The sequence below is a fragment of the Sus scrofa genome, chromosome 3 (genome assembly GCF_000003025.6).
Source record: "Sus scrofa isolate TJ Tabasco breed Duroc chromosome 3, Sscrofa11.1, whole genome shotgun sequence".
NCBI lineage: Eukaryota > Metazoa > Chordata > Mammalia > Artiodactyla > Suidae > Sus > Sus scrofa.
Genome location: NC_010445.4, coordinates 122,857,932 through 122,871,745, shown reverse-complemented (window position 1 = coordinate 122,871,745; position 13,814 = coordinate 122,857,932). Strand labels below are relative to the sequence as shown.

Below are 13,814 nucleotides of genomic sequence, written 5' to 3'. Positions count from 1 at the left end.
ATGTTGCAATTTTATTTTGAAGCTTTAAATGAATGGTACTGGTTACTGAACTATCTGCTTCTTTTCATTTTCAAGTGTTTATTTCTAGAGCCCTTTTACAATAATTCAGAAAGGGAGATGCAGCACTCTCCTTTCTATCATGTGGTTAAGGAACAGGGAACCTTCAAAAGGAGGGACTCCTGTTACCCAACCAAACTTGGGGGATGCTTGGCCCTTGCACCCCAAATCCAATCTACTGCCACCAGGTTGTAGTAAAGCAAAGTGCAGCGTTTACTGCAGGCACCTCGCCAGGAGAATGGGCAGCTCATGCTCAAAAGTTCCAAGCCCTTTGATGGCTTTTAGAGAAGGGTTTTTAAAGGCAATATTTAGGGTGAGGGCTGTGGCTTGTGGACTTTCTTCTGATGAGTTGATGATGAGATAACAGGGTGATGTTTCAGGAATCTTAATCATCCGCCTTCTGGTTCCAGCCAGCCTGGGGTCCCTATTCTTGTGGTCAGTATGTGGTTGCCATCCTCCATCTGGGTGGGGGTCCTAGTTTCTGCAGAATAACTCAAAGATAGGTGTCAGATTGTTAGGTATACACCCTGAAGAGGCACTAGGACTATTTTATTGCTGGAACTATCGTTAAAGTTATCATTACTTTTCTTGCTTGACTGCTTTTCCCTTGTTTCTGCGTTCTTTCACTCTCTCAATTAGTAACTATTTGAGTCTGTCTGCCCTCAGAAACGGCCCTGGAGATGAAGGCCTTTTTCCTACAAAGAAGAAACAGGGGACACAGAAGGGCTTTTGTAACTGGGAGGGCCCTGAAGGGTCCTGCTTGGTTTCAGTCGTCTCTTAATGTCACAGAGCTTAATGTCACCTGCCTGGACTAGAAGCTGATTGTCTTGATCCTCACAGATACAGTTGGGGCTCCGGACCTGGTTTCCATTGGCAACAGGAGGTCCTTTAGAGTAGATGCCCTCCCAAGGCCTGGAAGTCACGTCCCACTTCTTGCCTGTCTCTGCAGGGGACCCAGCCAGTTCTCTCCCTTTGCATTGGTGCCTGGGGTTGGGTGGAGCCTAGGAGCCCTGCTTCTCCCCACCCATTAGTAAGAGTGGTCCAAGCTCTGTCTCCTCAGCTTCAAGCTGGCTCCAGCTCACCAGATGACATCAGGAAGCTCAGCAGCACCAGGGACAAAAGGCCTGACTCCATCTGCTGCTGTTTTACCCCACGCACAGCTCCAGATCTGAGGCTGCACCTTCTCCTGGGTTTTCACTCCACATGGCCAGCCTCACCAGCCAGTTCCAGGGCCCCAGTCAGTGCCCCTGCCCCTGTTCCATAAGGTCTCTGCAATTTCTGATCCTCCCACAGAGAACACCTCGACAGGCTGGGAAAACTGATTTCTCTGCACTCTAGGAAACAGTAGCCGTCTAAAGTTCCCCAGGGGCTTGTTCTCCTCATGGGAAGAAGTGGGCTTGTGGCATTTTCATGTTTTTTCATTTTTGAAGAAATAAAAATTTTGCTTCATTCAAACAGAGAAACTTGAAAACTGTGTCAGTTTGGTCACAATGTTTGAGAGGTATATAAGAAACGGTTTTAGCTCTGGGCAGGAAAACATTTTGACAGTTCAGAACTGAGTCAAACCTGCATTTGGGTATGCACTGAACGTCTAGTTCAAAAAAACAGTTCAGTTTTCAGTGGCAAAATGTGGAAATAGTCCAACTTTTGTTTCTTCTCATCTTCGCTTTTATGAAATGAAAAGCTGCAATGTTGGGGCCCCATAATAAATAATGAACCTCAAACTGTTCAGAAATGTTGTCATATTTGAAATAGATCTAGTGAGGCCTTTGAGGGTAAATGTTGAATTTTAATTCATTGTAGGGTAAAAATGTATTTTTTTGATTGTTAATCTAAGAAAAAAGTTTGCATGGGTAAAGAATATGAGATTTGGAGTCAAGGCAAGGATTTCCTTCCTGGCTTTACCACCTACTAGCCCTGTCCGTCTGGGCAAGTTCACTTATACTTCTGGGTCTTAGTCATCTTAACAGGGAACAATAATCTCTGCTTCAAAGACATGTGGAGATTAATAACATGTGTGGATTGGATCAACTGTAAAACATTATAAAAATATTCATTAATATTTATCTTGGCCCTCTCCAAAGCAGAAACAATTTGTGGTGCAAAAATGTGTATTCTGATTTTGACAGTTGTCTAATCTTCAATGAACTGGGTCAAAGGATATTGAGCAAATAAACATCACACTACTTCATTTCCATTCATTAATTATTGAATCAGGCAATTTAATATTTTATGACAACCTACAGTGTTGTTATAACCATCTGCATTTGTGAATGATAAACTAGTATTAGAACTAGGAGTTTTACAGATACCTCATTAAAAACCCCATTTTATAGGTGTGTAAATTGAGGCCCAGAGATGGTAAGTGGTTTCTGGAGTCACCAGCTTGCTGTTGGCTGAACAAGGGCACCAGTGTTCAGGGCCCTGCTCTTCTTCCCAACTCACCAGACCTATGTCCACTGTGGTTGTATTTGTTCTTTTTGCATCTGCACCTGCAGCATATGGAACCTGCATCTTTGTGGAGACCACGTGGGGTCCTTAACCCACTGAGCCACAATGGGAACTCCCTCCACTGTGGCTTTAGAAAAGGGAAGAGGACAGCTGAGGCGGGTATTGAGTTTAGGACTGCATGCACATCCTTAGGGGCTGCATGGGGAGTCCTGTACTACTCAGTTTCCCTGGACTCTGTTGACTGTGTTTCATTCTTATTACTCTCTGTAGGGGGTTTTCTGGAAGAGAACCTTGTGCCATAGAGAGAGAGTTCTTCCCCCAACTAGCTGCTGATGTAAGGAAAGTTTACAAAAACATTTGCATGTGCTAAAACTCAGGATCCTCACCTACGGCTTTCTCTAGGCTTAAATACAATAATTTATAAACACTTATAAGATGATGCCTGATAACGGTAGATTCTAACATTGGTTATTTGACTGAAGATGTTCAACTTTGTCTAAGTCTGCTTTGGAGAAATGACTTGCCCTCAAAGGAGTGTTCTCTTGGCGTGTTTTTGTAGCAAAATGTGAAAATGTTAAATATTCTCAGAAGCATTGGAGGGAAGGATCTTAGAGTTTCTCTTAAATTTTTCATCCACAGCTGGTCACATCCATGCTCAGAAAGGTCAGAGACACACACAGGCAGCCCCCAGCTGACCTGTGTGAGGCTGTCTCCAGATTGAGTGGCAATCAGGAAGGGCCTCTGACTTTCTGCTCCTGATTGAGGGAAATTTTCCACTGGCCTATGGGGCATTTTAGCAGGCAGGTGAGTTCCTTAAGCGCTTGCTGGCAGTCCTTTGATAACAGAGACAAGGTCATAATTGTATTGAAAGGGTCCCTAAAAGAGAATTTCTGAAAGGTGTCCCCAAACATCCTGTTTTTGTGGCTCATGGGCACCATTCAGGGTCTTTTTCCAAATGACTGCTGGCCCTCGCTAGCATCTTTCTCTCCTTTGTGATGCTGACAGAAAGGAAGGAAGTGTCTTAAAGCCAGACGTGGCCACTAAAGCAATGTGACTTTGTTCTTAGTCTTTGAAAGGAGAAAAATGCTTTAAAACAACAACAACAAAAAAAAAAACCAAAAACCTGGCCCAGTATTTGGAGGATTTGACTCTTAGGCCTGATTCTTGTCAACTGTGAGATCTTAGTATAGGCCTATTAATGAATATCTTTGAAGTTCATTTTCCCTTTCTCTTCAGTGGGAGTAATTATACAGTTTGGGGTAATACTCGAGTCTAAACCTTGAGTAAGTCAGGTTCAAATCCTGCTTACAATCCATACAGCTGGAGTTTTGAAGCAGGCCAGTCAGCCTAATGAGTCCCTGTTTATCCATAAAGGAATGTCACAGCGTTGTTGGGGAGCATCAAATGAGATCATGTAAATTAAATGGCACTAAATAGATGCGTCAGTAGCTCTCAGCTTTTCCTTCTACCATATAGTGACATAACAGATTGATAAAACAAGTGGCGAGCGAGAGTGGAGCACAAAACAATGAGGAGAAAGTACCATTTTGATAAATTACTACCTTTTCAGAAGACAGGAAAAATGTTTCTATTCTCAGTGAACCAGCTGCTTTACTGAAGGGTTTCCCTGGGGGTGATCAGCATTTTTTCTTTTCCTTCTTTGGAAACAAAGTGCTTTTCTTCTTGGTGTGAGCCAGCAGGGAAAGTCGCCCTGAAATTACTAAAGATACCTTCTTAGGGTAGAAAAATCATCTTTGCATTATTGAGTGTAGGCTCCTTTACAAAGTTGGATGAAGAAAAAATATCTTTAATTGTCTAAGAATAAGGTTTAATGAGGCTCTTTTTTTTGGGAGGGGGGGCAGGAAATGTCTCAGCATGTGGAAGTTCCCAGGCTAGGCCAGGGATCAAGCCCTTGCCACAGCTGTAATCAGAGCCACAGCAGTGACAACACCAGATTCTTAACTGGCTGAGCCATGAAGGAACTCCCCAGGCTCTTAATTTTTCAAAAGAATTCGAAAAGAAGGTGACCCAGTATTTTGGGAGAGTTGATAATGGGGGAAGCAGGAAGCATAGTAAATCTAGATTGTTGATTTGGGCTGCTTTCATTCTGGGACATGTATGAGATTGCTAAGCACTGTTGACGCAGGTTCCATGTTCATAAGAGCGGCGTCATTCTTCCAGGATGAATCTGGGATTCAGTCAGCAGAATGTCATTATTGTAGGAGATGAACATCACCAATCGGATTGTGTAGGGTAGACTCCAATAAAGATACAGTGTAACCATAAGGATCCATGACAATAACTGACTAGTTGAAGTCCCGGTGATTCCAAGCTCAGCGTAAGCAGGGATTTAGCTCTTCAAGTCAAGCATGAAACTGGGGTTCTTGAAGAATTAAAGGGACGAGGTAAACACATTTATATTTAGAAGGGCCTCTTGGACTTCCTGCTGATAAGGAACTGGGGGGTCCAGTGATTCATTGGGAAAAATAAAAGGATCATGACTTTATTTGTATTTTTACTTTGTGGATACTATTAGGTTGGTTACGTTAGACCCTATTCCTTTATATTTCTGTTTTCTTTTCTTTTCTTTTTTTTTTTTTTTTGTCTTTTTGCTATTTCTTTGGGCCGCTTCCACGGCATATGGAGGTTCCCAGGCTAGGGGTCGAATCGGAGCTGTAGCCACCGGCCTACACCAGAGCCACAACAAGGCAGGATCCGAGCCGAGTCTGCAACCTACACCACAGCTCACGGCAACACCGGATCGTTAACCCACTGAGCAAGGGCAGGGACCGAACTTGCAACCTCATGGTTCCTAGTCGGATTCATTAACCACTGCGCCACGATGGGAACTCCTATATTTCTGTTTTCAATGACATGTCTTATTTGCAGTATGCTTCTTACCCTCCATCCAAACTTTGAAAATTACACATTGCCCTGCACACAGACCAGGTACTTCATGCTGTGTTAGAAGAGCCTGACATTCAGAGTGTCCCTACAGAGCAGCAGTGGGAGGGCTGTGAGGGAGACAGGTGTTCATTTTTGAAGACTGTGCATGTGAGTTACTATCATTAGGAAGAGGGAAAATTAAATAAGACCAAACTCATTTCTGTTGACATTGATCTGACCTTCAGTTGGGCGCTCTGAGCACAATTTTCTAAGAGGTATGGTGTTTATTAAATTCCAAAAATAATACCTTTTAGTATAACTGAGACTGATTCTCCTTTCATTCTCTTTGTAATTGTGGCATTTTATTTACACTTTAGACATTATGAAAAAATGTAAGTGTAACTTGAAAATACTGTTTACTTTCTTATACTTTGAATTCGATTAATTCAATTCTGATTTGCTTTACTAAATATTTGAACTTGTAAATAGGGGAAAAGATTCCCATTCAGGAAAATGGATTTTCTACCAATTTTGGAATAATTGCTTGAGTTGGCAAGAAGTAAATTGCTCCAAACCTTTGAAGTAAACCTTTAAAGTGATAAGTAGAGTTTTGCTTGCCAGTTCTCTCCAAAAATTAAATAAGTGAAAATGAGATAAATAGTTGGAAAACGGACACGAAGTGAAAGATTTTCCCAATAAAGGTGCTTTGGCTTTGGGGGTTTGGTATATACTCATTGGCCCTATGACTGCTTTGAATCAGAGCATAAACAAGAGTTTTATTTTTCTCACCATACTCCTGTGTGAGAAACTTGGATTTTTCAAGTCATAACTGAGTTACTGCATAAGAAGGATTTTTAAAATAGACTTTTATTTTTTATAAAGAAATCTTCAGTTCTTAGCAAAATTGAACAGAATGTACAGGGATTTCTCACATACCTCCTGTCCCCACAAAGGCACAGCCTCCCCATCAACATTCCCCACGGAGGAGTGCATTTGATGAAACTACGTGACACATCATAACCCTCCAGACTTCAGTTTACATTAGAATCCTAATGGAAATTCACTGTTGCTTTTTTAGACAAATAATGATATGTGTTCACCGTGTTAATATTATACAAAGTAGTTTCATAACCCTAAAAATCCCATGTGCCTTTTTTTTTTTTTTTTTTTTTTTTTTTTTTTGGTTTTTAGGGCCGCACCTGAAGCATATGGATATGGAGGTTCCCAGGCTAGGGGTCGAAATGGAGCTACAGCTGCTGGCCTATGCCACAGCAACACCAGATCCGAACCACGTCTGTGACCTCACCACAGCTCACAGCAATGCTGGTTCCTTAACCCACTGATCAAGGCCAGGGATTGAACCGGCAACCTCATGGTTCCTAGTCAGATTCACTTCCACTGTGCCACAAAGGGAACTCCCCATGTTTCATCTTATATTCCTCTCTGCTCACAACCTTCTATGACTTCTGATTTTTTTGTGTCTGTAGTTTTTGTTTTCCAGAGTGTCATATAGTTAGAATCATACAGTATCCTTTTCAGCCTGACATCTTCCATTCAGTGGTATAATTTAAGCTCTCTCCATGTCTTTTCATATCTTAACTGTTCATTTCTTTTAGGATCGTATAATACTCCCTTGTCTGGGTATACCACAGTTTATTTACCCATTAAATGACTTAAAGGTACCTTGATTGATTTCAAGTTTTGGAAATTATAAATCTACTATAAACATGAGTGTACAGGTTTTGTGTGGACTTAAATTTTCAGTCTATTTAGGTAAATACCAAAGACAGTAATTGCTGCTTTATATGGTAAAAGAGTATATTTAGTTTTATTTAAAAAAAAAAGAAAAGAACCTGAAAAACTCTTCCAAAGTGCTAGTACCATTTTGCATTTCTACCAGCAATGAGATAAATTTCCTCCTGGTGTACATCTTTGCTCAGATTTGATGGGGTCAATGTCTCAGATTTTGGCCATTCTTTATCTTTCTTTTGTTTTTGGTTTTCTGGGAGGGTTGTTTTTGGTTTTTTTGTTTTTGCTTGATATTTTGGCCATTCTAATAGTTATGTGGCAGAATTTCGTTTTAATTTAGTGACATGCTGTGGGCATCATTTCATATGTTTGTCATCTTTGTGTCTTTTTTGGTGAAGTGTTTAAGATCATTGGACTATTTTTTAATCAGGCTGCTGCTTTTATCATTGAGTTTTCAGAGTTCTTTGTATATTTTAGATAGCAGTCCTTCATCAGATGTCTTTTGAAAACATTTTCTCCCTGTCTTTATCTTGCCTTCTCACTCTTTTGACAGTACTTTTGCATTGCAAAAGATTTTAATTTCAATAAAGTCCATTTTATCAATTATTTTCTTCATGGATTATGCATTTTGTGTCATATCAAAAAAGTCACTGACACGTCCAAGGCCATCTGGTTTTCTTCAATGTTGTCTTCCAGGCATTTTATAGTTTTGTGTTTTATGTTTAGGTCTATGGTCCATTTTGAGTTAATTTTTATGAAGAGGGTAAAGTCAATGTTTAGTTTCTTTTTCAATGTGGATACCAACTGGTTTTAGCACCATTTATTGAAAAGTTTTATCTTTGCTATATTGTATTGCCTCTGCTTCAAAGATCAGTTAAGTGTATTTATGTATATCTATTTCTGGGATCTCTGTTCCATTAATATGTTTGGTATTTCACCATTAGCACACTCTTGATTACTGTAGCTTTGTAATAAGGCTCAAAGTTGGGTAGTGTTAATCCCGCAAAATATTTCATTTTGGGGTGTGGTCATGTAAATGGTATGATTTAGCTGTGGATTTGTTCTTTACCAAATATCTAATGTAAATTTTTAAATATGCTAGGTTTACAATAGGTGTTCTATTTTAAAGATATAAAGATTTATTCTCATACAATGAAAGAAGTAGATGCTTGTTATACCACTTTACAGCAATAGAAAGATTTGAAAGTTAAAAATAATCCCATAAACCATACCTAATGTTTGGATCCAGAATGTTTTCTATTAATGTGCACGTATGCATTTCTGTTGGGTTATCAGTTCATTCACACACCCATCAATTCATCCATCCATCTGTCATCTGTAAAGTGTCTGGTTTTCCTTTTCTTTATAAAAGTGCACCTCTCTTTCAATGGAATAAACTATAGGTTATGGTTTTGCTATCTCTCTCTCTTGAGTTCTTTGAATTTGCTGCCATTTTTGGAATATTTCTTCTATTTTCAGCTCCATGGGGTGCTGTTCTTCTCCTGATGCCAGTTACTGTCTTAAACTCATTGCCGTGAGGGTGACCTCAATCCCACAGAGCTCTCAGGTTGATGGGATGAAGTGGTATCACCTGTCCTTTCCTCTCTGTCCTTGCAGTCCACCCCCCCCCAAGACTGCCAAACTAGACTGCAACCTATGTACATTCATGGTTTTTTTCTACTCACAGTACTAAATGAAATAACTTTTTTCAGAAAGATTTCTGACTATATTCTGACTATATTCATATCGTTAAAAGTCTCTCTTGGGAGTTCCCATTGTGGTGCAGTAGAAATGAATCCGACTAGTATCCATGAGGATGTGGGTTCAGTCCCTGGCTCCCTCAGTGGGCCAGAGATCTGGCGTTGCCTTAGGTCACAGATCCCCTCAGATCCAGTGTGGCTGTGGTTGTGGTGTAAGCTGGCAGGTGTAGCCCCTATTCGACCCCTAGCCTGGGAACGTCCATAGGCTGCAGGTGCAGCTCTGAAAAGCAAAAATAAATAAAAGCCTTTCTTTTTTTTTTCCTTAGTAGCAATAAACTTAGTTTATAGTAAAATTTTTGACTCACAATCTTTCCCTCTCCCCCCACCAGAATCTGGGATTTTTTGTTTGTTTGTTTTTCTGATTATACTACCACATCTCCCATAATTTTTATTGTTCCATCTTTTGTGCTTAGAATTTGGGGAGAACTTTGGCCATCTTTTCATTAATTCAGAATGCAGTTCTTTCCATTATGATAGCCACTACTTAATTTTTTATTTTAATTTTTGATATATTTTAAATTGGTCATTTGCCAAGAGAAGACAGCTCTTATTTTTTTTAGTATTCTAATAGCACCTTTAATCTATATATAAGTATAGATTGATCTCCCATTGTGATTTTCCTATATCTCAAATTATTTTTTGTTAGGCAGTATTGACTATGAGTTCTCGTTTAGGTAATCTCCTTTAGAGTGGCTTGTTTTCTTCATGTATCTGGTGATTTTTTGCTTGTCAGCTCACTTTTACAAATAGAAATCTGTGTTGATCATACTGACAGTTAGCTCCTGTGATTCTCCTCAGCACATACATAAATCATTGCTGAATCCCTCCGCAGGTATCTCAGGATGGGAGTTCTGTTGTAATAAGGTAAAGTCCTGTACTTCCTTACAGCACACAGTCATGAGCAGTGGAGCACAGTCTTGCAGAAATAGATTCCTTCATACAAACTAAGACAATTTTGTTGTGGTGCTGCTTGCTTGTTCTGGTAACTATTAGGTAGGATCTGCGCAGGCAAGCTATTTGTACATAGTAATTAACCCAGTGAAATTACTCCGATTTTACTCCTTCTTGATTAAAAATGAAACCATGTAAAGCTATTTTTATTTTCCTAGAACATTCTTAGTTTTATCTCATTGCATAGGTAGTCACTGCTGCTCCGATGGATACAATTTGGGTTACAGTGACATTACTGACATTATTTACTAGATATCCTGCACTTCCTATATGAATTTGCCTGTTCCAAGAGTGGTTAAAAGAAAGCTTTTTAAAACATGGTTGCTTTTTTGGAGTTCCTGTCGTGGTTCAGTAGTTAACGAATCTGACTAGGAACCACGAGGTTGCGGGTTCGATCCCTGGCCTCGCTCAGTGGGTTAAGGGTCCAGCATTGCTGTGAGCTGTGGTGTAGGTTGCAGACGCGGCTCAGATCCTGCGTTGCTGTGGCTCTGGCGTAGGCTGGTGGCTACAGCTCTGATTCGACCCCTAGCCTGAGAACCTCCATATGCTGCAGGAGCGGCCCAAGAAATGGCAAAAAGACAAAAAAATAAACATGGTTGCTTTTTTAAATGTCTGCTCTTCCTCTTTGTATCATTATTAAATTGTGCTGAGCAAATCTAATTCTTTCTATTTCAAAACAATTACTGTTCTTTAAAATGCAGTATAGCTAGTTGTGTCATAGCTCAGTGGAAACGAATCTGACGAGTATCCGTGAGGATGCAGGTTCGAGTCCTCTCCTCATTTAGTGGGTCGGGGATCCAGTGTTGCCATGAGCTGTCATGTGGGTCACAGATACAGCTCAGATTCTGTGTTGCTGTGGCTGTGGTATAGGCCGGCAGCTATAGCTCCAGTGGGACCCCTAGCCTGGGAACTGAAATACGCTGTGGGTGCAGCCCTAAAAAGCAAATAAATAAATGAATAAATAAAATGCAGTATATGAACCACCCTTTTTGAAAAGAAGATGCACACTCTATGTAAAGGGTATAGAGTTTTGTGTGTGTTCACATGTGTATAAAAACGTATGGGGGAGTTCCCATCGTGGTGCAGCAGAAACAAATCTGACTAATATCCATAGGGATGTGGGTTCAATCCTTAGCCTTGCTCAGTGAGTTGATCTGGCATTGCAATGAGCTGTGGTGTAGGTCTCAGATGGAGCTTGGATTCCAAGTTGCTGTGGCTGTGGTGTAGGCTGGCAGCTGCAGCCCTGATTTCAGCCCCTAGCCTGGGAACTTGTCTATGCTGCAAATGCAGCCCTTAAAAAAAAAAAAAAAAAAAAAAAACAACTTAAGATGGGTATTTTTATTGATAGTATGCTGATACTCTATACCAGAGGGAGGCAAAGTACTGCCTGCTGGACAAGTCCAGCTGGCAACTGTTTTTTAAAATCTTTTTTAGATCCCAGTCATACCAGGTTGTTTGTCACATTGTCTGGGGCTGCCTTCTTCAACAGCAGAAGAGATGAACAGTTTCAGTAGAGACCATATAGTTGCAAGGTCTAAAGTATTTACTATCTGGCCCTTTACAAAAATATTTGCCAATTTCCGTTCTATATCTATACGTGATTGATCTATTTAATCTGTAGACAATGAAAAATATTAAAAATTCCATTCACGTTGTATTTTTGTCATTTCTTTTTATTACATTTAATTTTTGCTTAATATTACTCACTTAACACATGCGAACATGTTTCAGTCATATTTTCTCTGATTGGCCCATTAATAATTATAAAGTACAGCTTTTTTTTATGGTTCCTAATATTACTATTGAAACTGTTGCTCCTTTTACATTCGCATTTTCATACTATTTTTTTGTTGGTAGTCTGTTTCTCCCTAGCCTCCAAACAATGTAAGATAATTGGTTTAGGTATGTATCTATCAGTTAGTGTGGTTAACCAGTTACCTGTCTCTCCAAACAATGTAAGATAATTGGTTTAGGTATGTATCTATCACTTAGTGTGGTTAACCAGTTAGCTGTCACATAGATATTATAATGTTTGGATCAATTTGGAGCCTCTAGCTTGTCTTTTCATTCTATTAACAGTATTTTTTTTTTTTTGCAGAGTACAAGTTTTTAATCTTATTAATATCCAACTTCCTATTTTTATTTATCATGTTTTTGTTGTATCTAAGAAGTCATTGTCAAGTATAAAGTCAGCTAGACTTTCTCCTCTGTTACCTTATAGGAGTCTTATAGTTTTGCATTTTACCTGCAAGTGTGTGATCCATCACGAATATGTTTTTGTGAAAGTTTTAAGATCTGTGTCTACACCAACATCATTTGTTAAACAGATGATCCTTTTTCCATTGAATCGCCTTTGCTCCTCTGTCAAAGGTCAGTTGACTCTATTTGAGTACATCTATTTATCGGCCCTCTATTCTGTTCCATCGATCTATTTGTTTATTTTTTTCGCCAGTGCCACACTCTCTTGAGGCTTTATAATAAGGCTGTAGTAGTTGGATAGTGTCGGTCTTCCAACTTTGTTCTTCTCCTTCAATCTTGTGTTGGCTGTGCTGGGTCTTTTGCCTCCTTGTGGAAATGTCAGAAGCACATTGTCAATATCCACAAAATAAGTTACTGGGGTTTAGAATGGGTTTGTGTTGAAGTCCTTTCCCCTCGGCAGCAGTTAAAACCTTTGCTTTCCTCCCTGCTGCCCTGTACACATCCCCTCGTGGAATCCAATTTTCCATTCTTTTCTTTTCTCTCCAAATCTTCCGTCGTGCACTCTGCAACTTCTGGGCTGTCAGCATTTTCAGACACTGCACCTCCTTTTCTGAATATTCCTTCTGTTACTTTGAAGTAAAATAAGGCTGCCCATGAGGATATGATATTCTTTGCTGCTCTTTCAAAACTAAACTGATCACAGGGTGTGTGTGGGGGTGTGTGTTTTACCTCTAAGCTGAGGGCCAGGAGTTTTGTTAGGTCCATAGACTCTGCTTGTTTCAGGTCACGGACGTCCTTCCTTCTCGAGTCCTGTGGACAGATTTCCTGCACTTTTGAAGCTCCTGTCATCAAAGTAGGACCTTTTCTTTTCCCCTAGTCACTACCTGATATGAATAAACTTGTCGGGAGTTCCCATCATGGTCTAGCAGAAACAAATCCGACTAGGAACCATGAGGTTGAGGGTTCGATCCCTGGCCTCGCTCAAGTGGGTTAAGGATCCAACATTGCCGTGATCAGTGCAGTGTCAGTTGCAGATGCAGCTCAGATCTGGCGTTGCTGTGGCTGTGATGTAGGCCAGCAGCTGTAGCTCCGATTCGACCCCTACCTAGCCTGGGAACCTCCATGTGCCACGGGAGTGGCCCTTAAAAGCTAAATAAACCAACTTGTCTTTTCTTCATTTCTCTTTACCTTTAGGACTATAATCTTTGTATCTCGATTCCTGTGTCAGGGACCTCAACATCTACATGAATTAATCATCTAACAGTCTGTCTGTTGTCTCTTCAACTCCAGTAATTTATTTGCACCCCAGTCAGAAGTTACATTCTAGAATTTATCATCCTTTAACCCTGAAGTTATGGCAGTAAACATCCTAATTTCCTATTTTTCTTGCTTTCATAACCCTCGCTTCTCCCTGTGCTTTTTTTAACCTCTTCAAGGACTCAAGCCGATTCCATCACTTTCTCATTGGCAGTGAACCCCACACTTTTCAGCTGTTTACTCATGTATTGCTTAATTGTTACTACCAATTGAAAAAATACTTTCACTTTCCTTGTCTCTATCTTCATCTCTTTTACTCATCCTAGATGAATATCATGATCCATGCGCTTGAGATCTGCATCCAAGTGGCTGACTCTGGCTGTGGAAAACCACGCACGTGTGCTAACAAGTTTGTTTTCCCTAAATGATGATTAAAATGAAAGGAGAGTCGCATAGGCATCCTTCCATGTGTCTCTAGTATCTCTTTTTGTCATGGTCTAAATT

General features: G+C 40.1%; 1 long non-coding RNA gene across 1 annotated transcript in view; it reads left to right on the top strand.

Annotated features, from left to right (window-relative positions):
• Positions 1–13,814, top strand: part of LOC110260054 — a 104,116-nt gene that overhangs the window by 12,340 nt on the left and 77,962 nt on the right. The gene's annotated exons all lie outside the window — the stretch shown is intronic.